The following is a 19,465-nucleotide window of genomic DNA, read 5'->3' on the forward strand; positions in this document are numbered from 1 at the left end:
GATTGTTTGGCATTTCGTCTTTCCACGCGTTGCTAAAGTAGGCGTGTCAGGAAGATAAATGATGTTCCCTGCAGCTGGAAAATAGGCACCAGTTGGCTTCAAGGGCAGAGTTGCATTTTCTTCGCGGGTGGGAACAAACCATGTTAATATACCTGCTAAACTTATTTTCTTACGGCTACATCTGTTCTTTTTACGAGAGATGAAGTCTCCTGAGAGACCAGCAAAAATTGCCAATGCTGACTGTATTTCAAGTCATCATGGCGGGGTATTGGGAAAAGTTTTCAATTAGCAATAATCACGCCTCGGTTAAACCTCATGGGCTATGATACTGCCACTGCGCAAAGTTAAAAGTCCCCAAGCGGCCAAGGATGTCACGTTCTCATGGAGCAGCTCATTTAAGGTATGGTGAGATGACTCATCCACTCCTGCAAGCCATCATGGGAGTGACCCGATTGAAGAGTCAGACCAACCGTCCTTCGGGCGATTGTTTGGCATTTCGTCTTTTCACGAGTTGCTAAAGTAGGCGTGTCAGGAAGGAAAATGAAATTTTCTGCAGCTGGAAAACAGGCACCAGTTAGCTTCAAGGCCAGAGTTTCTTTTTCTTCGCGGGTGAGAACAAACCATGTTAACATTCCTTGGAAGTTTATTTTCTTACCCCTAAGTCTGTTCTTTTTATGAGAGATCGAGTCTCCTGAGAGACCAGCAAAAATTGCCAATGCTGACTGTATTTCAAGTCATCATGGCAGGGTATTGGGAAAAGTTTTCAATTAGCAATAATCACGCCTCGGTTAAACCTCATGGGCTATGATACTGCCACTGCACAAAGTTAAAAGTCCCCAAGCGGCCAAGGATGTCACGTTCTCATGGAGCAGCTCATTTAAGGTATGGTGAGACAAAGATGACTCATCCACTCCTGCAAGGCATCATGGGAGTGACCCGACTGAAGAGTCAGACCAACCGTCCTTTGTGTGATTGTTTGGCATTTCGTCTTTTCACGCGTTGCTAAAGTAGGCGTGTCAGGAAGATAAATGATGTTCCCTGCAGCTGGAAAATAGGCACCAGTTGGCTTCAAGGGCAGAGTTGCATTTTCTTCGCGGGTGAGAACAAACCATGTTAACATACCTGCTAAACTTATTTTCTTACCGCTACATCTGTTCTTTTTACGAGAGATGAAGTCTCCTGAGAGACCAGCAAAAATTGCCAATGCTGACTGTATTTCAAGTCATCATGGCGGGGTATTGGGAAAAGTTTTCAATTAGCAATAATCACGCCTCGGTTAAACCTCATGGGCTCTGATACTGCCACTGCGCAAAGTTAAAAGTCCCCAAGCGGCCAAGGATGTCACGTTCTCATGGAGCAGCTCATTTAGGGTATGGTGAGACAAAGATGACTCATCCACTCCTGCAAGGCATCATGGGAGTGACCAGACTGAAGAGTCAGACCAACCGTCCTTTGTGTGATTGTTTGGCATTTCGTCTTTCCACGCGTTGCTAAAGTAGGCGTGTCAGGAAGATAAATGATGTTCCCTGCAGCTGGAAAATAGGCACCAGTTGGCTTCAAGGGCAGAGTTGCATTTTCTTCGCGGGTGAGAACAAACCATGTTAACATACCTGCTAAACTTATTTTCTTACCGCTACATCTGTTCTTTTTACGAGAGATGAAGTCTCCTGAGAGACCAGCAAAAATTGCCAATGCTGACTGTATTTCAAGTCATCATGGCGGGGTATTGGGAAAAGTTTTCAATTAGCAATAATCACGCCTCGGTTAAACCTCATGGGCTCTGATACTGCCACTGCGCAAAGTTAAAAGTCCCCAAGCGGCCAAGGATGTCACGTTCTCATGGAGCAGCTCATTTAGGGTATGGTGAGACAAAGATGACTCATCCACTCCTGCAAGGCATCATGGGAGTGACCAGACTGAAGAGTCAGACCAACCGTCCTTTGTGTGATTGTTTGGCATTTCGTCTTTCCACGCGTTGCTAAAGTAGGCGTGTCAGGAAGATAAATGATGTTCCCTGCAGCTGGAAAATAGGCACCAGTTGGCTTCAAGGGCAGAGTTGCATTTTCTTCGCGGGTGGGAACAAACCATGTTAACATACCTGCTAAACTTATTTTCTTACCGCTACATCTGTTCTTTTTACGAGAAATGAAGTCTCCTGAGACACCAGCAAAAATTGCCAATGCTGACTGTATTTCAAGTCATCATGGCGGGGTATTGGGAAAAGTTTTCAATTAGCAATAATCACGCCTCAGTTAAACCTCATGGGCTATGATACTGTCACTGCGCAAAGTTAAAAGTCCCCAAGCGGCCAAGGATGTCACGTTCTCATGGAGCAGCTCATTTAGGGTATGGTGAGACAAAGATGACTCATCCACTCCTGCAAGGCATCATGGGAGTGACCAGACTGAAGAGTCAGACCAACCGTCCTTTGTGTGATTGTTTGGCATTTCGTCTTTCCACGCGTTGCTAAAGTAGGCGTGTCAGGAAGATAAATGATGTTCCCTGCAGCTGGAAAATAGGCACCAGTTGGCTTCAAGGGCAGAGTTGCATTTTCTTCGCGGGTGGGAACAAACCATGTTAACATACCTGCTAAACTTATTTTCTTACGGCTACATCTGTTCTTTTTATGAGAGATGAAGTCTCCTGAGAGACCAGCAAAAAAATTGCCAATGCTGACTGTATTTCAAGTCATCATGGCGGGGTATTGGGAAAAGTTTTCAATTAGCAATAATCACGCCTCGGTTAAACCTCATGGGCAATGATACTGCCACTGCGCAAAGTTAAAAGTCCCCAAGCGGCCAAGGATGTCACGTTCTCATGGAGCAGCTCATTTAGGGTATGGTGAGACAAAGATGACTCATCCACTCCTGCAAGGCATCATGGGAGTGACCAGACTGAAGAGTCAGACCAACCGTCCTTTGTGTGATTGTTTGGCATTTCGTCTTTCCACGCGTTGCTAAAGTAGGCGTGTCAGGAAGATAAATGATGTTCCCTGCAGCTGGAAAATAGGCACCAGTTGGCTTCAAGGGCAGAGTTGCATTTTCTTCGCGGGTGGGAACAAACCATGTTAACATACTTGCTAAACTTATTTTCTTACCGCTACATCTGTTCTTTTTACGAGAAATGAAGTCTCCTGAGACACCAGCAAAAATTGCCAATGCTGACTGTATTTCAAGTCATCATGGCGGGGTATTGGGAAAAGTTTTCAATTAGCAATAATCACGCCTCAGTTAAACCTCATGGGCTATGATACTGTCACTGCGCAAAGTTAAAAGTCCCCAAGCGGCCAAGGATGTCACGTTCTCATGGAGCAGCTCATTTAGGGTATGGTGAGACAAAGATGACTCATCCACTCCTGCAAGGCATCATGGGAGTGACCAGACTGAAGAGTCAGACCAACCGTCCTTTGTGTGATTGTTTGGCATTTCGTCTTTCCACGCGTTGCTAAAGTAGGCGTGTCAGGAAGATAAATGATGTTCCCTGCAGCTGGAAAATAGGCACCAGTTGGCTTCAAGGGCAGAGTTGCATTTTCTTCGCGGGTGGGAACAAACCATGTTAACATACCTGCTAAACTTATTTTCTTACGGCTACATCTGTTCTTTTTATGAGAGATGAAGTCTCCTGAGAGACCAGCAAAAAAATTGCCAATGCTGACTGTATTTCAAGTCATCATGGCGGGGTATTGGGAAAAGTTTTCAATTAGCAATAATCACGCCTCGGTTAAACCTCATGGGCTATGATACTGCCACTGCGCAAAGTTAAAAGTCCCCAAGCGGCCAAGGATGTCACGTTCTCATGGAGCAGCTCATTTAGGGTATGGTGAGACAAAGATGACTCATCCACTCCTGCAAGGCATCATGGGAGTGACCAGACTGAAGAGTCAGACCAACCGTCCTTTGTGTGATTGTTTGGCATTTCGTCTTTCCACGCGTTGCTAAAGTAGGCGTGTCAGGAAGATAAATGATGTTCCCTGCAGCTGGAAAATAGGCACCAGTTGGCTTCAAGGGCAGAGTTGCATTTTCTTCGCGGGTGGGAACAAACCATGTTAACATACCTGCTAAACTTATTTTCTTACCGCTACATCTGTTCTTTTTACGAGAAATGAAGTCTCCTGAGACACCAGCAAAAATTGCCAATGCTGACTGTATTTCAAGTCATCATGGCGGGGTATTGGGAAAAGTTTTCAATTAGCAATAATCACGCCTCAGTTAAACCTCATGGGCTATGATACTGCCACTGCGCAAAGTTAAAAGTCCCCAAGCGGCCAAGGATGTCACATTCTCATGGAGCAGCTCATTTAAGGTATGGTGAGACAAAGATGACTCATCCACTCCTGCAAGGCATCATGGGAGTGACCTGACTGAAGAGTCAGACCAACCGTCCTTTGTGTGATTGTTTGGCATTTCGTCTTTTCACGCGTTGCTAAAGTAGGCGTGTCAGGAAGATAAATGATGTTCCCTGCAGCTGGAAAATAGGCACCAGTTGGCTTCAAGGGCAGAGTTGCATTTTCTTCGCGGGTGAGAACAAACCATGTTAACATACCTGCTAAACTTATTTTCTTACCACTACATCTGTTCTTTTTACAAGAGATGAAGTCTCCTGAGAGACCAGCAAAAATTGCCAATGCTGACTGTATTTCAAGTCATCATGGCGGGGTATTGGGAAAAGTTTTCAATTAGCAATAATCACGCCTCGGTTAAACCTCATGGGCAATGATACTGCCACTGCGCAAAGTTAAAAGTCCCCAAGCGGCCAAGGATGTCACGTTCTCATGGAGCAGCTCATTTAGGGTATGGTGAGACAAAGATGACTCATCCACTCCTGCAAGGCATCATGGGAGTGACCTGACTGAAGAGTCAGACCAACCGTCCTTTGTGTGATTGTTTGGCATTTCGTCTTTTCACGCGTTGCTAAAGTAGGCGTGTCAGGAAGATAAATGATGTTCCCTGCAGCTGGAAAATAGGCACCAGTTGGCTTCAAGGGCAGAGTTGCATTTTCTTCGCGGGTGAGAACAAACCATGTTAACATACCTGCTAAACTTATTTTCTTACTGCTACATCTTTTTTTTTTTACGAGAGATGAAGTCTCCTGAGACCAGCAAAAATTGCCAATGCTGACTGTATTTCAAGTCATCATGGCGGGGTATTGGGAAAAGTTTTCAATTAGCAATAATCACGCCTCGGTTAAACCTCATGGGCTATGATACTGCCACTGCGGAAAGTTAAAAGTCCCCAAGCGGCCAAGGATGTCACATTCTCATGGAGCAGCTCATTTAAGGTATGGTGAGACAAAGATGACTCATCCACTCCTGCAAGGCATCATGGGAGTGACCTGACTGAAGAGTCAGACCAACCGTCCTTTGTGTGATTGTTTGGCATTTCGTCTTTTCACGCGTTGCTAAAGTAGGCGTGTCAGGAAGATAAATGATGTTCCCTGCAGCTGGAAAATAGGCACCAGTTGGCTTCAAGGGCAGAGTTGCATTTTCTTCGCGGGTGAGAACAAACCATGTTAACATACCTGCTAAACTTATTTTCTTACCACTACATCTGTTCTTTTTACAAGAGATGAAGTCTCCTGAGAGACCAGCAAAAATTGCCAATGCTGACTGTATTTCAAGTCATCATGGCGGGGTATTGGGAAAAGTTTTCAATTAGCAATAATCACGCCTCTGTTAAACCTCATGGGCAATGATACTGCCACTGCGCAAAGTTAAAAGTCCCCAAGCGGCCAAGGATGTCACGTTCTCATGGAGCAGCTCATTTAGGGTATGGTGAGACAAAGATGACTCATCCACTCCTGCAAGGCATCATGGGAGTGACCAGACTGAAGAGTCAGACCAACCGTCCTTTGTGTGATTGTTTGGCATTTCGTCTTTCCACGCGTTGCTAAAGTAGGCGTGTCAGGAAGATAAATGATGTTCCCTGCAGCTGGAAAATAGGCACCAGTTGGCTTCAAGGGCAGAGTTGCATTTTCTTCGCGGGTGGGAACAAACCATGTTAACATACCTGCTAAACTTATTTTCTTACGGCTACATCTGTTCTTTTTACGAGAGATGAAGTCTCCTGAGAGACCAGCAAAAATTGCCAATGCTGACTGTATTTCAAGTCATCATGGCGGGGTATTGGGAAAAGTTTTCAATTAGCAATAATCACGCCTCGGTTAAACCTCATGGGCTATGATACTGCCACTGCGCAAAGTTAAAAGTCCCCAAGCGGCCAAGCATGTCACGTTCTCATGGAGCAGCTCATTTAAGGTATGGTGAGACAAAGATGACTCATCCACTCCTGCAAAGCATCATGGGAGTGACCAGACTGAAGAGTCAGACCAACCGTCCTTTGTGTGATTGTTTGGCATTTCGTCTTTTCACGCGTTGCTAAAGTAGGCGTGTCAGGAAGGAAGATGAAATTTTCTGCAGCTGGAAAACAGGCACCAGTTAGCTTCAAGGCCAGAGTTTCTTTTTCTTCGCAGGTGAGAACAAACCGTGCTAACATTCCTTGGAAGTTTATTTTCTTACCCCTAAGTCTGTTCTTTTTACGAGAGATCGAGTCTCGTGAGAGACCAGCAAAAATTGCCAATGCTGACTGTATTTCAAGTCATCATGGCGGGGTATTGGGAAAAGTTTTCAATTAGCAATAATCACGCCTCGGTTAAACCTCATGGGCTATGATACTGCCACTGCGCAAAGTTAAAAGTCCCCAAGCGGCCAAGGATGTCACGTTCTCATGGAGCAGCTCATTTAAGGTATGGTGAGATGACTCATCCACTCCTGCAAGGCATCATGGGAGTGACCCGATTGAAGAGTCAGACCAACCGTCCTTCGGGCGATTGTTTGGCATTTCGTCTTTTCACGAGTTGCTAAAGTAGGCGTGTCAGGAAGGAAAATGAAATTTTCTGCAGCTGGAAAACAGGCACCAGTTAGCTTCAAGGCCAGAGTTTCTTTTTCTTCGCGGGTGAGAACAAACCATGTTAACATTCCTTGGAAGTTTATTTTCTTACCCCTAAGTCTGTTCTTTTTATGAGAGATCGAGTCTCCTGAGAGACCAGCAAAAATTGCCAATGCTGACTGTATTTCAAGTCATCATGGCAGGGTATTGGGAAAAGTTTTCAATTAGCAATAATCACGCCTCGGTTAAACCTCATGGGCTATGATACTGCCACTGCGCAAAGTTAAAAGTCCCCAAGCGGCCAAGGATGTCACGTTCTCATGGAGCAGCTCATTTAGGGTATGGTGAGACAAAGATGACTCATCCACTCCTGCAAGGCATCATGGGAGTGACCTGACTGAAGAGTCAGACCAACCGTCCTTTGTGTGATTGTTTGGCATTTCGTCTTTCCACGCGTTGCTAAAGTAGGCGTGTCAGGAAGATAAATGATGTTCCCTGCAGCTGGAAAATAGGCACCAGTTGGCTTCAAGGGCAGAGTTGCATTTTCTTCGCGGGTGGGAACAAACCATGTTAACATACCTGCTAAACTTATTTTCTTACCGCTACATCTGTTCTTTTTACGAGAAATGAAGTCTCCTGAGACACCAGCAAAAATTGCCAATGCTGACTGTATTTCAAGTCATCATGGCGGGGTATTGGGAAAAGTTTTCAATTAGCAATAATCACGCCTCAGTTAAACCTCATGGGCTATGATACTGCCACTGCGCAAAGTTGAAAGTCCCCAAGCGGTCAAGGATGTCACATTCTCATGGAGCAGCTCATTTAAGGTATGGTGAGACAAAGATGACTTATCCACTCCTGCAAGGCATCATGGGAGTGACCCGACTGAAGAGTCAGACCAACCGTCCTTCGGGCGATTGTTTGGCATTTCGTCTTTTCACGCGTTGCTAAAGTAGGCGTGTCAGGAAGATAAATGATGTTCCCTGCAGCTGGAAAATAGGCACCAGTTGGCTTCAAGGGCAGAGTTGCATTTTCTTCGCGGGTGAGAACAAACCATGTTAACATACCTGCTAAACTTCTTTTCTTACTGCTACATCTTTTTTTTTTACGAGAGATGAAGTCTCCTGAGACCAGCAAAAATTGCCAATGCTGACTGTATTTCAAGTCATCATGGCGGGGTATTGGGAAAAGTTTTCAATTAGCAATAATCACGCCTCGGTTAAACCTCATGGGCTATGATACTGCCACTGCGGAAAGTTAAAAGTCCCCAAGCGGCCAAGGATGTCACATTCTCATGGAGCAGCTCATTTAAGGTATGGTGAGACAAAGATGACTCATCCACTCCTGCAAGGCATCATGGGAGTGACCTGACTGAAGAGTCAGACCAACCGTCCTTTGTGTGATTGTTTGGCATTTCGTCTTTTCACGCGTTGCTAAAGTAGGCGTGTCAGGAAGATAAATGATGTTCCCTGCAGCTGGAAAATAGGCACCAGTTGGCTTCAAGGGCAGAGTTGCATTTTCTTCGCGGGTGAGAACAAACCATGTTAACATACCTGCTAAACTTATTTTCTTACCACTACATCTGTTCTTTTTACAAGAGATGAAGTCTCCTGAGAGACCAGCAAAAATTGCCAATGCTGACTGTATTTCAAGTCATCATGGCGGGGTATTGGGAAAAGTTTTCAATTAGCAATAATCACGCCTCGGTTAAACCTCATGGGCAATGATACTGCCACTGCGCAAAGTTAAAAGTCCCCAAGCGGCCAAGGATGTCACGTTCTCATGGAGCAGCTCATTTAGGGTATGGTGAGACAAAGATGACTCATCCACTCCTGCAAGGCATCATGGGAGTGACCTGACTGAAGAGTCAGACCAACCGTCCTTTGTGTGATTGTTTGGCATTTCGTCTTTTCACGCGTTGCTAAAGTAGGCGTGTCAGGAAGATAAATGATGTTCCCTGCAGCTGGAAAATAGGCACCAGTTGGCTTCAAGGGCAGAGTTGCATTTTCTTCGCGGGTGAGAACAAACCATGTTAACATACCTGCTAAACTTATTTTCTTACTGCTACATCTTTTTTTTTTTACGAGAGATGAAGTCTCCTGAGACCAGCAAAAATTGCCAATGCTGACTGTATTTCAAGTCATCATGGCGGGGTATTGGGAAAAGTTTTCAATTAGCAATAATCACGCCTCGGTTAAACCTCATGGGCTATGATACTGCCACTGCGGAAAGTTAAAAGTCCCCAAGCGGCCAAGGATGTCACATTCTCATGGAGCAGCTCATTTAAGGTATGGTGAGACAAAGATGACTCATCCACTCCTGCAAGGCATCATGGGAGTGACCTGACTGAAGAGTCAGACCAACCGTCCTTTGTGTGATTGTTTGGCATTTCGTCTTTTCACGCGTTGCTAAAGTAGGCGTGTCAGGAAGATAAATGATGTTCCCTGCAGCTGGAAAATAGGCACCAGTTGGCTTCAAGGGCAGAGTTGCATTTTCTTCGCGGGTGAGAACAAACCATGTTAACATACCTGCTAAACTTATTTTCTTACCACTACATCTGTTCTTTTTACAAGAGATGAAGTCTCCTGAGAGACCAGCAAAAATTGCCAATGCTGACTGTATTTCAAGTCATCATGGCGGGGTATTGGGAAAAGTTTTCAATTAGCAATAATCACGCCTCTGTTAAACCTCATGGGCAATGATACTGCCACTGCGCAAAGTTAAAAGTCCCCAAGCGGCCAAGGATGTCACGTTCTCATGGAGCAGCTCATTTAGGGTATGGTGAGACAAAGATGACTCATCCACTCCTGCAAGGCATCATGGGAGTGACCAGACTGAAGAGTCAGACCAACCGTCCTTTGTGTGATTGTTTGGCATTTCGTCTTTCCACGCGTTGCTAAAGTAGGCGTGTCAGGAAGATAAATGATGTTCCCTGCAGCTGGAAAATAGGCACCAGTTGGCTTCAAGGGCAGAGTTGCATTTTCTTCGCGGGTGGGAACAAACCATGTTAACATACCTGCTAAACTTATTTTCTTACGGCTACATCTGTTCTTTTTACGAGAGATGAAGTCTCCTGAGAGACCAGCAAAAATTGCCAATGCTGACTGTATTTCAAGTCATCATGGCGGGGTATTGGGAAAAGTTTTCAATTAGCAATAATCACGCCTCGGTTAAACCTCATGGGCTATGATACTGCCACTGCGCAAAGTTAAAAGTCCCCAAGCGGCCAAGCATGTCACGTTCTCATGGAGCAGCTCATTTAAGGTATGGTGAGACAAAGATGACTCATCCACTCCTGCAAAGCATCATGGGAGTGACCAGACTGAAGAGTCAGACCAACCGTCCTTTGTGTGATTGTTTGGCATTTCGTCTTTTCACGCGTTGCTAAAGTAGGCGTGTCAGGAAGGAAGATGAAATTTTCTGCAGCTGGAAAACAGGCACCAGTTAGCTTCAAGGCCAGAGTTTCTTTTTCTTCGCAGGTGAGAACAAACCGTGCTAACATTCCTTGGAAGTTTATTTTCTTACCCCTAAGTCTGTTCTTTTTACGAGAGATCGAGTCTCGTGAGAGACCAGCAAAAATTGCCAATGCTGACTGTATTTCAAGTCATCATGGCGGGGTATTGGGAAAAGTTTTCAATTAGCAATAATCACGCCTCGGTTAAACCTCATGGGCTATGATACTGCCACTGCGCAAAGTTAAAAGTCCCCAAGCGGCCAAGGATGTCACGTTCTCATGGAGCAGCTCATTTAAGGTATGGTGAGATGACTCATCCACTCCTGCAAGGCATCATGGGAGTGACCCGATTGAAGAGTCAGACCAACCGTCCTTCGGGCGATTGTTTGGCATTTCGTCTTTTCACGAGTTGCTAAAGTAGGCGTGTCAGGAAGGAAAATGAAATTTTCTGCAGCTGGAAAACAGGCACCAGTTAGCTTCAAGGCCAGAGTTTCTTTTTCTTCGCGGGTGAGAACAAACCATGTTAACATTCCTTGGAAGTTTATTTTCTTACCCCTAAGTCTGTTCTTTTTATGAGAGATCGAGTCTCCTGAGAGACCAGCAAAAATTGCCAATGCTGACTGTATTTCAAGTCATCATGGCAGGGTATTGGGAAAAGTTTTCAATTAGCAATAATCACGCCTCGGTTAAACCTCATGGGCTATGATACTGCCACTGCGCAAAGTTAAAAGTCCCCAAGCGGCCAAGGATGTCACATTCTCATGGAGCAGCTCATTTAAGGTATGGTGAGACAAAGATGACTCATCCACTCCTGCAAGGCATCATGGGAGTGACCTGACTGAAGAGTCAGACCAACCGTCCTTTGTGTGATTGTTTGGCATTTCGTCTTTTCACGCGTTGCTAAAGTAGGCGTGTCAGGAAGATAAATGATGTTCCCTGCAGCTGGAAAATAGGCACCAGTTGGCTTCAAGGGCAGAGTTGCATTTTCTTCGCGGGTGAGAACAAACCATGTTAACATACCTGCTAAACTTATTTTCTTACGGCTACATCTGTTCTTTTTATGAGAGATGAAGTCTCCTGAGAGACCAGCAAAAATTGCCAATGCTGACTGTATTTCAAGTCATCATGGCGGGGTATTGGGAAAAGTTTTCAATTAGCAATAATCACACCTCGGTTAAACCTCATGGGCTATGATACTGCCACTGCGCAAAGTTAAAAGTCCCCAAGCGGCCAAGGATGTCACATTCTCATGGAGCAGCTCATTTAGGGTATGGTGAGACAAAGATGACTCATCCACTCCTGCAAGGCATCATGGGAGTGACCAGACTGAAGAGTCAGACCAACCGTCCTTTGTGTGATTGTTTGGCATTTCGTCTTTCCACGCGTTGCTAAAGTAGGCGTGTCAGGAAGATAAATGATGTTCCCTGCAGCTGGAAAATAGGCACCAGTTGGCTTCAAGGGCAGAGTTGCATTTTCTTCGCGGGTGGGAACAAACCATGTTAACATACCTGCTAAACTTATTTTCTTACGGCTACATCTGTTCTTTTTACGAGAGATGAAGTCTCCTGAGAGACCAGCAAAAATTGCCAATGCTGACTGTATTTCAAGTCATCATGGCGGGGTATTGGGAAAAGTTTTCAATTAGCAATAATCACGCCTCGGTTAAACCTCATGGGCTATGATACTGCCACTGCGCAAAGTTAAAAGTCCCCAAGCGGCCAAGGATGTCACGTTCTCATGGAGCAGCTCATTTAAGGTATGGTGAGATGACTCATCCACTCCTGCAAGGCATCATGGGAGTGACCCGATTGAAGAGTCAGACCAACCATCCTTTGTGTTATTTTGTTTGGCATTTCGTCTTTTCACGCGTTGCTAAAGTAGGCGTGTCAGGAAGATAAATGATGTTCCCTGCAGCTGGAAAATAGGCACCAGTTGGCTTCAAGGGCAGAGTTGCATTTCCTTCGCGGGTGAGAACAAGCCATGTTAACATACCTGCTAAACTTATTTTCTTACCGCTACATCTGTTCTTTTTACGAGAGATGAAGTCTCCTGAGACACCAGCAAAAATTGCCAATGCTGACTGTATTTCAAGTCATCATGGCGGGGTATTGGGAAAAGTTTTCAATTAGCAATAATCACGCCTCGGTTAAACCTCATGGGCTATGATACTGCCACTGCGCAAAGTTAAAAGTCCCCAAGCGGCCAAGGATGTCACGTTCTCATGGAGCAGCTCATTTAAGGTATTGTGAGACAAAGATGACGCATCCACTCCTGCAAGGCATCATGGGAGTGACCAGACTGAAGAGTCAGACCAACCGTCCTTTGTGTGATTGTTTGGCATTTCGTCTTTTCACGCGTTGCTAAAGTAGGCGTGTCAGGAAGATAAATGAAGTTCCCTGCAGCTGGAAAATAGGCACCAGTTGGCTTCAAGGGCAGAGTTGCATTTTCTTCGCGGGTGAGAACAAACCATGTTAACATCCCTGCTAAACTTATTTTCTTACGGCTACATCTGTTCTTTTTATGAGAGATGAAGTCTCCTGAGAGACCAGCAAAAATTGCCAATGCTGACTGTATTTCAAGTCATCATGGCGGGGTATTGGGAAAAGTTTTCAATTAGCAATAATCACGCCTCGGTTAAACCTCATGGGCTATGATACTGCCACTGCGCAAAGTTAAAAGTCCCCAAGCAGCCAAGGATGTCACGTTCTCATGGAGCAGCTCATTTAAGGTATGGTGAGACAAAGATGACTCATCCACTCCTGCAAGGCATCATGGGAGTGACCCGACTGAAGAGTCAGACCAACCGTCCTTTGTGTGATTGTTTGGCATTTCGTCTTTTCACGCGTTGCTAAAGTAGGCGTGTCAGGAAGATAAATGATGTTCCCTGCAGCTGGAAAATAGGCACCAGTTGGCTTCAAGGGCAGAGTTGCATTGTCTTCGCGGGTGAGAACAAACCATGTTAACATACCTGCTAAACTTATTTTCTTACCGCTACATCTGTTCTTTTCACGAGAGATGAAGTCTCCTGAGAGACCAGCAAAAATTGCCAATGCTGACTGTATTTCAAGTCATCATGGCGGGGTATTGGGAAAAGTTTTCAATTAGCAATAATCACGCCTCGGTTAAACCTCATGGGCTATGATACTGCCACTGCGCAAAGTTAAAAGTCCCCAAGCGGCCAAGGATGTCACGTTCTCATGGAGCAGCTCATTTAAGGTATGGTGAGACAAAGATGACTCATGCACTCCTGCAAGGCATCATGGGAGTGACCAGACTGAAGAGTCAGACCAACCGTCCTTTGTGTGATTGTTTGGCATTTCGTCTTTCCACGCGTTGCTAAAGTAGGCTTGTCAGAAGAGAAATGATGTTCCCTGCAGCTGGAAAATAGGCACCAGTTGGCTTCAAGGGCAGAGTTGCATTTTCTTCGCGGGTGAGAACAAACCATGTTAACATACCTGCTAAACTTATTTTCTTATGGCTACATCTGTTCTTTTTATGAGAGATGAAGTCTCCTGAGAGACCAGCAAAAATTGCTAATGCTGACTGTATTTCAAGTCATCATGGCAGGGTATTGGGAAAAGTTTTCAATTAGCAATAATCACGCCTCGGTTAAACCTCATGGGCTATGATACTGCCACTGCGCAAAGTTAAAAGTCCCCAAGCAGCCAAGGATGTCACGTTCTCATGGAGCAGCTCATTTAAGGTATGGTGAGACAAAGATGACTCATCCACTCCTGCAAGGCATCATGGGAGTCACCCGACTGAAGAGTCAGACCAACCGTCCTTTGTGTGATTGTTTGGCATTTCGTCTTTTCACGCGTTGCTAAAGTAGGCGTGTCAGGAAGATAAATGATGTTCCCTGCAGCTGGAAAATAGGCACCAGTTGGCTTCAAGGGCAGAGTTGCATTTTCTTCGCGGGTGAGAACAAACCATGTTAACATACCTGCTAAACTTATTTTCTTACCGCTACATCTGTTCTTTTTACGAGAAATGAAGTCTCCTGAGACACCAGCAAAAATTGCCAATGCTGACTGTATTTCAAGTCATCATGGCGGGGTATTGGGAAAAGTTTTCAATTAGCAATAATCACGCCTCAGTTAAACCTCATGGGCTATGATACTGTCACTGCGCAAAGTTGAAAGTCCCCAAGCGTACAAGGATGTCACATTCTCATGGAGCAGCTCATTTAAGGTATGGTGAGACAAAGATGACTCATCCACTCCTGCAAGGCATCATGGGAGTGACCCGACTGAAGAGTCAGACCAACCGTCCTTCGGGCGATTGTTTGGCATTTCGTCTTTTCACGCGTTGCTAAAGTAGGCGTGTCAGGAAGATAAATAATGTTCCCTGCAGCTGGAAAATAGGCACCAGTTTGCTTCAAGGGCAGAGTTGCATTTTCTTCGCGGGTGAGAACAAACCATGTTAACATACCTGCTAAACTTCTTTTCTTACTGCTACATCTGTTCTTTTTACGAGAGATGAAGTCTCCTGAGACCAGCAAAAATTGCCAATGCTGACTGTATTTCAAGTCATCATGGCGGGGTATTGGGAAAAGTTTTCAACTAGCAATAATCACGCCTCGGTTAAACCTCATGGGCTATGATACTGCCACTGCGCAAAGTTAAAAGTCCCCAAGCGGCCAAGGATGTCACATTCTCATGGAGCAGCTCATTTAAGGTATGGTGAGACAAAGATGACTCATCCACTCCTGCAAGGCATCATGGGAGTGACCTGACTGAAGAGTCAGACCAACCGTCCTTTGTGTGATTGTTTGGCATTTCGTCTTTTCACGCGTTGCTAAAGTAGGCGTGTCAGGAAGATAAATGATGTTCCCTGCAGCTGGAAAATAGGCACCAGTTGGCTTCAAGGGCAGAGTTGCATTTTCTTCGCGGGTGAGAACAAACCATGTTAACATACCTGCTAAACTTATTTTCTTACCGCTACATCTGTTCTTTTTAAGAGAAATGAAGTCTCCTGAGACACCAGCAAAAATTGCCAATGCTGACTGTATTTCAAGTCATCATGGCGGGGTATTGGGAAAAGTTTTCAATTAGCAATAATCACGCCTCAGTTAAACCTCATGGGCTATGATACTGTCACTGCGCAAAGTTAAAAGTCCCCAAGCGGCCAAGGATGTCACGTTCTCATGGAGCAGCTCATTTAGGGTATGGTGAGACAAAGATGACTCATCCACTCCTGCAAGGCATCATGGGAGTGACCAGACTGAAGAGTCAGACCAACCGTCCTTTGTGTGATTGTTTGGCATTTCGTCTTTCCACGCGTTGCTAAAGTAGGCGTGTCAGGAAGATAAATGATGTTCCCTGCAGCTGGAAAATAGGCACCAGTTGGCTTCAAGGGCAGAGTTGCATTTTCTTCGCGGGTGGGAACAAACCATGTTAACATACCTGCTAAACTTATTTTCTTACGGCTACATCTGTTCTTTTTATGAGAGATGAAGTCTCCTGAGAGACCAGCAAAAAAATTGCCAATGCTGACTGTATTTCAAGTCATCATGGCGGGGTATTGGGAAAAGTTTTCAATTAGCAATAATCACGCCTCGGTTAAACCTCATGGGCAATGATACTGCCACTGCGCAAAGTTAAAAGTCCCCAAGCGGCCAAGGATGTCACGTTCTCATGGAGCAGCTCATTTAGGGTATGGTGAGACAAAGATGACTCATCCACTCCTGCAAGGCATCATGGGAGTGACCAGACTGAAGAGTCAGACCAACCGTCCTTTGTGTGATTGTTTGGCATTTCGTCTTTCCACGCGTTGCTAAAGTAGGCGTGTCAGGAAGATAAATGATGTTCCCTGCAGCTGGAAAATAGGCACCAGTTGGCTTCAAGGGCAGAGTTGCATTTTCTTCGCGGGTGGGAACAAACCATGTTAACATACCTGCTAAACTTATTTTCTTACCGCTACATCTGTTCTTTTTACGAGAAATGAAGTCTCCTGAGACACCAGCAAAAATTGCCAATGCTGACTGTATTTCAAGTCATCATGGCGGGGTATTGGGAAAAGTTTTCAATTAGCAATAATCACGCCTCAGTTAAACCTCATGGGCTATGATACTGTCACTGCGCAAAGTTGAAAGTCCCCAAGCGGTCAAGGATGTCACATTCTCATGGAGCAGCTCATTTAAGGTATGGTGAGACAAAGATGACTCATCCACTCCTGCAAGGCATCATGGGAGTGACCCGACTGAAGAGTCAGACCAACCGTCCTTCGGGCGATTGTTTGGCATTTCGTCTTTTCACGCGTTGCTAAAGTAGGCGTGTCAGGAAGATAAATAATGTTCCCTGCAGCTGGAAAATAGGCACCAGTTGGCTTCAAGGGCAGAGTTGCATTTTCTTCGCGGGTGAGAACAAACCATGTTAACATACCTGCTAAACTTCTTTTCTTACTGCTACATCTGTTCTTTTTACGAGAGATGAAGTCTCCTGAGACCAGCAAAAATTGCCAATGCTGACTGTATTTCAAGTCATCATGGCGGGGTATTGGGAAAAGTTTTCAATTAGCAATAATCACGCCTCGGTTAAACCTCATGGGCTATGATACTGTCACTGCGCAAAGTTAAAAGTCCCCAAGCGGCCAAGGATGTCACATTCTCATGGAGCAGCTCATTTAAGGTATGGTGAGACAAAGATGACGCATCCACTCCTGCAAGGCATCATGGGAGTGACCTGACTGAAGAGTCAGACCAACCGTCCTTTGTGTGATTGTTTGGCATTTCGTCTTTTCACGCGTTGCTAAAGTAGGCGTGTCAGGAAGATAAATGATGTTCCCTGCAGCTGGAAAATAGGCACCAGTTGGCTTCAAGGGCAGAGTTGCATTTTCTTCGCGGGTGAGAACAAACCATGTTAACATACCTGCTAAACTTATTTTCTTACCGCTACATCTGTTCTTTTTACGAGAAATGAAGTCTCCTGAGACACCAGCAAAAATTGCCAATGCTGACTGTATTTCAAGTCATCATGGCGGGGTATTGGGAAAAGTTTTCAATTAGCAATAATCGCGCCTCAGTTAAACCTCATGGGCTATGATACTGTCACTGCGCAAAGTTGAAAGTCCCCAAGCGGTCAAGGATGTCACATTCTCATGGAGCAGCTCATTTAAGGTATGGTGAGACAAAGATGACTCATCCACTCCTGCAAGGCATCATGGGAGTGACCCGACTGAAGAGTCAGACCAACCGTCCTTCGGGCGATTGTTTGGCATTTCGTCTTTTCACGCGTTGCTAAAGTAGGCGTGTCAGGAAGATAAATGATGTTCCCTGCAGCTGGAAATTAGGCACCAGTTGGCTTCAAGGGCAGAGTTGCATTTTCTTCGCGGGTGAGAACAAACCATGTTAACATACCTGCTAAACTTCTTTTCTTACTGCTACATCTGTTCTTTTTACGAGAGATGAAGTCTCCTGAGACCAGCAAAAATTGCCAATGCTGACTGTATTTCAAGTCATCATGGCGGGGTATTGGGAAAAGTTTTCAATTAGCAATAATCACGCCTCGGTTAAACCTCATGGGCTATGATACTGCCACTGCGCAAAGTTAAAAGTCCCCAAGCGGCCAAGGATGTCACGTTCTCATGGAGCAGCTCATTTAAGGTATGGTGAGACAAAGATGACTCATCCACTCCTGCAAGGCATTATGGGAGTGACCAGACTGAAGAGTCAGACCAACCGTCCTTTGTGTGATTGTTTGGCATTTCGTCTTTTCACGCGTTGCTAAAGTAGGCGTGTCAGGAAGATAAATGATGTTCCCTGCAGCTGGAAAATAGGCACCAGTTGGCTTCAAGGGCAGAGTTGCATTTTCTTCGCGGGTGAGAACAAACCATGTTAACATACCTGCTAAACTTATTTTCTTACCGCTACATCTGTTCTTTTCACGAGAGATGAAGTCTCCTGAGAGACCAGCAAAAATTGCCAATGCTGACTGTATTTCAAGTCATCATGGCGGGGTATTGGGAAAAGTTTTCAATTAGCAATAATCACGCCTCGGTTAAACCTCATGGGCTATGATACTGCCACTGCGCAAAGTTAAAAGTCCCCAAGCGGCCAAGGATGTCACGTTCTCATGGAGCAGCTCATTTAAGGTATGGTGAGACAAAGATGACTCATCCACTCCTGCAAGGCATCATGGGAGTGACCCGACTGAAGAGTCAGACCAACCGTCCTTTGTGTGATTGTTTGGCATTTCGTCTTTTCACGCGTTGCTAAAGTAGGCGTGTCAGGAAGATAAATGATGTTCCCTGCAGCTGGAAAATAGGCACCAGTTGGCTTCAAGGGCAGAGTTGCATTTTCTTCGCGGGTGAGAACAAACCATGTTAACATACCTGCTAAACTTATTTTCTTACGCCTACATCTGTTCTTTTTACGAGAAATGAAGTCTCCTGAGACACCAGCAAAAATTGCCAATGCTGACTGTATTTCAAGTCATCATGGCGGGGTATTGGGAAAAGTTTTCAATTAGCAATAATCACGCCTCAGTTAAACCTCATGGGCTATGATACTGTCACTGCGCAAAGTTGAAAGTCCCCAAGCAGTCAAGGATGTCACATTCTCATGGAGCAGCTCATTTAAGGTATGGTGAGACAAAGATGACTCATCCACTCCTGCAAGGCATTATGGGAGTGACCAGACTGAAGAGTCAGACCAACCGTCCTTTGTGTGATTGTTTGGCATTTCGTCTTTTCACGCGTTGCTAAAGTAGGCGTGTCAGGAAGATAAATGATGTTCCCTGCAGCTGGTAAATAGGCACCAGTTGGCTTCAAGGGCAGAGCTGCATTTTCTTCGCGGGTGAGAAGAAACCATGTTAACATACCTGCTAAACTTATTTTCTTACCGCTACATCTGTTCTTTTTATGAGAGATGAAGTCTACTGAGAGACCAGCAAAAATTGCCAATGCTGACTATATTTTAAGTCATCATGGCGGGGTATTGGGAAAAGTTTTCAATTAGCAATAATCACGCCTCGGTTAAACCTCATGGGCTATGATACTGCCACTGCGCAAAGTTAAAAGTCCCCAAGCGGCCAAGGATGTCACGTTCTCATGGAGCAGCTCATTTAAGGTATGGTGAGACAAAGATGACTCATCCACTCCTGCAAGTCATCATGGGAGTGACCCGACT

The 19,465-nt window shown here is 45.1% G+C and overlaps 40 non-coding genes across 40 annotated transcripts; all 40 read right to left on the reverse strand.

Annotated features, from left to right (window-relative positions):
• Positions 1-205: 205 nt before the first annotated feature.
• LOC136613296 (U4 spliceosomal RNA) lies at positions 206-346 on the reverse strand. Its single transcript, XR_010790553.1, has one exon. It is a non-coding gene; the product is annotated as a U4 spliceosomal RNA (small nuclear RNA).
• A 341-nt stretch (positions 347-687) lies between these two features.
• Positions 688-828, reverse strand: LOC136613421 (U4 spliceosomal RNA). The gene has a single exon (XR_010790662.1). It is a non-coding gene; the product is annotated as a U4 spliceosomal RNA (small nuclear RNA).
• A 347-nt stretch (positions 829-1,175) lies between these two features.
• On the reverse strand, positions 1,176-1,316 carry LOC136613461 (U4 spliceosomal RNA). The gene has a single exon (XR_010790700.1). It is a non-coding gene; the product is annotated as a U4 spliceosomal RNA (small nuclear RNA).
• Positions 1,317-1,663: 347 nt separating this feature from the next.
• Positions 1,664-1,804, reverse strand: LOC136613462 (U4 spliceosomal RNA). The gene has a single exon (XR_010790701.1). It is a non-coding gene; the product is annotated as a U4 spliceosomal RNA (small nuclear RNA).
• Positions 1,805-2,151: 347 nt separating this feature from the next.
• LOC136613662 (U4 spliceosomal RNA) lies at positions 2,152-2,292 on the reverse strand. Its single transcript, XR_010790888.1, has one exon. It is a non-coding gene; the product is annotated as a U4 spliceosomal RNA (small nuclear RNA).
• Positions 2,293-2,639: 347 nt separating this feature from the next.
• LOC136613560 (U4 spliceosomal RNA) lies at positions 2,640-2,782 on the reverse strand. The gene has a single exon (XR_010790793.1). It is a non-coding gene; the product is annotated as a U4 spliceosomal RNA (small nuclear RNA).
• A 347-nt stretch (positions 2,783-3,129) lies between these two features.
• Positions 3,130-3,270, reverse strand: LOC136613663 (U4 spliceosomal RNA). Its single transcript, XR_010790889.1, has one exon. It is a non-coding gene; the product is annotated as a U4 spliceosomal RNA (small nuclear RNA).
• A 347-nt stretch (positions 3,271-3,617) lies between these two features.
• On the reverse strand, positions 3,618-3,760 carry LOC136613566 (U4 spliceosomal RNA). Its single transcript, XR_010790799.1, has one exon. It is a non-coding gene; the product is annotated as a U4 spliceosomal RNA (small nuclear RNA).
• A 347-nt stretch (positions 3,761-4,107) lies between these two features.
• LOC136613596 (U4 spliceosomal RNA) lies at positions 4,108-4,248 on the reverse strand. Its single transcript, XR_010790827.1, has one exon. It is a non-coding gene; the product is annotated as a U4 spliceosomal RNA (small nuclear RNA).
• A 347-nt stretch (positions 4,249-4,595) lies between these two features.
• On the reverse strand, positions 4,596-4,736 carry LOC136613693 (U4 spliceosomal RNA). The gene has a single exon (XR_010790917.1). It is a non-coding gene; the product is annotated as a U4 spliceosomal RNA (small nuclear RNA).
• Positions 4,737-5,084: 348 nt separating this feature from the next.
• Positions 5,085-5,223, reverse strand: LOC136613620 (U4 spliceosomal RNA). The gene has a single exon (XR_010790849.1). It is a non-coding gene; the product is annotated as a U4 spliceosomal RNA (small nuclear RNA).
• Positions 5,224-5,570: 347 nt separating this feature from the next.
• LOC136613497 (U4 spliceosomal RNA) lies at positions 5,571-5,711 on the reverse strand. The gene has a single exon (XR_010790733.1). It is a non-coding gene; the product is annotated as a U4 spliceosomal RNA (small nuclear RNA).
• A 347-nt stretch (positions 5,712-6,058) lies between these two features.
• On the reverse strand, positions 6,059-6,199 carry LOC136613297 (U4 spliceosomal RNA). Its single transcript, XR_010790554.1, has one exon. It is a non-coding gene; the product is annotated as a U4 spliceosomal RNA (small nuclear RNA).
• Positions 6,200-6,546: 347 nt separating this feature from the next.
• On the reverse strand, positions 6,547-6,687 carry LOC136613312 (U4 spliceosomal RNA). The gene has a single exon (XR_010790567.1). It is a non-coding gene; the product is annotated as a U4 spliceosomal RNA (small nuclear RNA).
• A 341-nt stretch (positions 6,688-7,028) lies between these two features.
• On the reverse strand, positions 7,029-7,169 carry LOC136613385 (U4 spliceosomal RNA). The gene has a single exon (XR_010790631.1). It is a non-coding gene; the product is annotated as a U4 spliceosomal RNA (small nuclear RNA).
• A 347-nt stretch (positions 7,170-7,516) lies between these two features.
• On the reverse strand, positions 7,517-7,657 carry LOC136613597 (U4 spliceosomal RNA). Its single transcript, XR_010790828.1, has one exon. It is a non-coding gene; the product is annotated as a U4 spliceosomal RNA (small nuclear RNA).
• A 347-nt stretch (positions 7,658-8,004) lies between these two features.
• LOC136613621 (U4 spliceosomal RNA) lies at positions 8,005-8,143 on the reverse strand. The gene has a single exon (XR_010790850.1). It is a non-coding gene; the product is annotated as a U4 spliceosomal RNA (small nuclear RNA).
• Positions 8,144-8,490: 347 nt separating this feature from the next.
• LOC136613705 (U4 spliceosomal RNA) lies at positions 8,491-8,631 on the reverse strand. The gene has a single exon (XR_010790928.1). It is a non-coding gene; the product is annotated as a U4 spliceosomal RNA (small nuclear RNA).
• A 348-nt stretch (positions 8,632-8,979) lies between these two features.
• LOC136613623 (U4 spliceosomal RNA) lies at positions 8,980-9,118 on the reverse strand. The gene has a single exon (XR_010790852.1). It is a non-coding gene; the product is annotated as a U4 spliceosomal RNA (small nuclear RNA).
• Positions 9,119-9,465: 347 nt separating this feature from the next.
• On the reverse strand, positions 9,466-9,606 carry LOC136613498 (U4 spliceosomal RNA). The gene has a single exon (XR_010790734.1). It is a non-coding gene; the product is annotated as a U4 spliceosomal RNA (small nuclear RNA).
• A 347-nt stretch (positions 9,607-9,953) lies between these two features.
• LOC136613299 (U4 spliceosomal RNA) lies at positions 9,954-10,094 on the reverse strand. The gene has a single exon (XR_010790555.1). It is a non-coding gene; the product is annotated as a U4 spliceosomal RNA (small nuclear RNA).
• A 347-nt stretch (positions 10,095-10,441) lies between these two features.
• Positions 10,442-10,582, reverse strand: LOC136613313 (U4 spliceosomal RNA). Its single transcript, XR_010790568.1, has one exon. It is a non-coding gene; the product is annotated as a U4 spliceosomal RNA (small nuclear RNA).
• A 341-nt stretch (positions 10,583-10,923) lies between these two features.
• On the reverse strand, positions 10,924-11,064 carry LOC136613386 (U4 spliceosomal RNA). The gene has a single exon (XR_010790632.1). It is a non-coding gene; the product is annotated as a U4 spliceosomal RNA (small nuclear RNA).
• A 347-nt stretch (positions 11,065-11,411) lies between these two features.
• On the reverse strand, positions 11,412-11,552 carry LOC136613370 (U4 spliceosomal RNA). The gene has a single exon (XR_010790617.1). It is a non-coding gene; the product is annotated as a U4 spliceosomal RNA (small nuclear RNA).
• Positions 11,553-11,899: 347 nt separating this feature from the next.
• Positions 11,900-12,040, reverse strand: LOC136613300 (U4 spliceosomal RNA). Its single transcript, XR_010790556.1, has one exon. It is a non-coding gene; the product is annotated as a U4 spliceosomal RNA (small nuclear RNA).
• A 343-nt stretch (positions 12,041-12,383) lies between these two features.
• On the reverse strand, positions 12,384-12,524 carry LOC136613500 (U4 spliceosomal RNA). The gene has a single exon (XR_010790736.1). It is a non-coding gene; the product is annotated as a U4 spliceosomal RNA (small nuclear RNA).
• A 347-nt stretch (positions 12,525-12,871) lies between these two features.
• Positions 12,872-13,012, reverse strand: LOC136613301 (U4 spliceosomal RNA). Its single transcript, XR_010790557.1, has one exon. It is a non-coding gene; the product is annotated as a U4 spliceosomal RNA (small nuclear RNA).
• A 347-nt stretch (positions 13,013-13,359) lies between these two features.
• LOC136613302 (U4 spliceosomal RNA) lies at positions 13,360-13,500 on the reverse strand. The gene has a single exon (XR_010790558.1). It is a non-coding gene; the product is annotated as a U4 spliceosomal RNA (small nuclear RNA).
• A 346-nt stretch (positions 13,501-13,846) lies between these two features.
• Positions 13,847-13,987, reverse strand: LOC136613532 (U4 spliceosomal RNA). Its single transcript, XR_010790766.1, has one exon. It is a non-coding gene; the product is annotated as a U4 spliceosomal RNA (small nuclear RNA).
• Positions 13,988-14,334: 347 nt separating this feature from the next.
• On the reverse strand, positions 14,335-14,475 carry LOC136613664 (U4 spliceosomal RNA). Its single transcript, XR_010790890.1, has one exon. It is a non-coding gene; the product is annotated as a U4 spliceosomal RNA (small nuclear RNA).
• Positions 14,476-14,822: 347 nt separating this feature from the next.
• On the reverse strand, positions 14,823-14,961 carry LOC136613454 (U4 spliceosomal RNA). The gene has a single exon (XR_010790693.1). It is a non-coding gene; the product is annotated as a U4 spliceosomal RNA (small nuclear RNA).
• A 347-nt stretch (positions 14,962-15,308) lies between these two features.
• Positions 15,309-15,449, reverse strand: LOC136613665 (U4 spliceosomal RNA). Its single transcript, XR_010790891.1, has one exon. It is a non-coding gene; the product is annotated as a U4 spliceosomal RNA (small nuclear RNA).
• A 347-nt stretch (positions 15,450-15,796) lies between these two features.
• Positions 15,797-15,939, reverse strand: LOC136613561 (U4 spliceosomal RNA). The gene has a single exon (XR_010790794.1). It is a non-coding gene; the product is annotated as a U4 spliceosomal RNA (small nuclear RNA).
• Positions 15,940-16,286: 347 nt separating this feature from the next.
• Positions 16,287-16,427, reverse strand: LOC136613666 (U4 spliceosomal RNA). The gene has a single exon (XR_010790892.1). It is a non-coding gene; the product is annotated as a U4 spliceosomal RNA (small nuclear RNA).
• Positions 16,428-16,774: 347 nt separating this feature from the next.
• On the reverse strand, positions 16,775-16,913 carry LOC136613574 (U4 spliceosomal RNA). Its single transcript, XR_010790806.1, has one exon. It is a non-coding gene; the product is annotated as a U4 spliceosomal RNA (small nuclear RNA).
• Positions 16,914-17,260: 347 nt separating this feature from the next.
• Positions 17,261-17,401, reverse strand: LOC136613673 (U4 spliceosomal RNA). Its single transcript, XR_010790898.1, has one exon. It is a non-coding gene; the product is annotated as a U4 spliceosomal RNA (small nuclear RNA).
• Positions 17,402-17,748: 347 nt separating this feature from the next.
• LOC136613487 (U4 spliceosomal RNA) lies at positions 17,749-17,887 on the reverse strand. The gene has a single exon (XR_010790724.1). It is a non-coding gene; the product is annotated as a U4 spliceosomal RNA (small nuclear RNA).
• A 347-nt stretch (positions 17,888-18,234) lies between these two features.
• On the reverse strand, positions 18,235-18,375 carry LOC136613303 (U4 spliceosomal RNA). Its single transcript, XR_010790559.1, has one exon. It is a non-coding gene; the product is annotated as a U4 spliceosomal RNA (small nuclear RNA).
• Positions 18,376-18,722: 347 nt separating this feature from the next.
• LOC136613668 (U4 spliceosomal RNA) lies at positions 18,723-18,863 on the reverse strand. The gene has a single exon (XR_010790893.1). It is a non-coding gene; the product is annotated as a U4 spliceosomal RNA (small nuclear RNA).
• Positions 18,864-19,210: 347 nt separating this feature from the next.
• Positions 19,211-19,351, reverse strand: LOC136613439 (U4 spliceosomal RNA). Its single transcript, XR_010790678.1, has one exon. It is a non-coding gene; the product is annotated as a U4 spliceosomal RNA (small nuclear RNA).
• Between the last annotated feature and the right edge of the window lie 114 nt (positions 19,352-19,465).

Source organism: Eleutherodactylus coqui, chromosome 2, assembly GCF_035609145.1.
Source record: "Eleutherodactylus coqui strain aEleCoq1 chromosome 2, aEleCoq1.hap1, whole genome shotgun sequence".
Taxonomy (NCBI): Eukaryota; Metazoa; Chordata; class Amphibia; order Anura; family Eleutherodactylidae; genus Eleutherodactylus; species Eleutherodactylus coqui.